Raw genomic sequence first — 313 nt, 5'->3', positions numbered from 1 at the left:
GTCGGGAGAGCCAGGCCACGGCCCTGGCAGCGCTTTGGGAACGGCGACGGGGTGATGGGCGCCTGCCAAGTGTCCACCTGGAGATACCCGAGCCTTCCTCCCCCTTCTCCTTCTCCTCCTCCTCCCCAGGGAAGGTGTAATTCCACCCTTCCCGCTCCTGGACGCGCTCCCGGGGGTACAGGATCACACCCCGGGCGTGGGAGAGAAGCCAACCCTGAGCCCTGGCTCCCTTCTCTGTGCCCCTGCTCAGGGCCCCCCCATCACCGCACGGCTCAGCTCGGTGGGGCAGTGCCCCCCTCCTGCCCCACAGGGC

The sequence above is a fragment of the Corvus brachyrhynchos genome, unplaced genomic scaffold (genome assembly GCF_000691975.1).
Source record: "Corvus brachyrhynchos isolate BGI_N302 unplaced genomic scaffold, ASM69197v1 scaffold122, whole genome shotgun sequence".
NCBI classification, from domain to species: Eukaryota; Metazoa; Chordata; class Aves; order Passeriformes; family Corvidae; genus Corvus; species Corvus brachyrhynchos.
Note: the sequence above shows the minus strand (reverse complement) of the source record.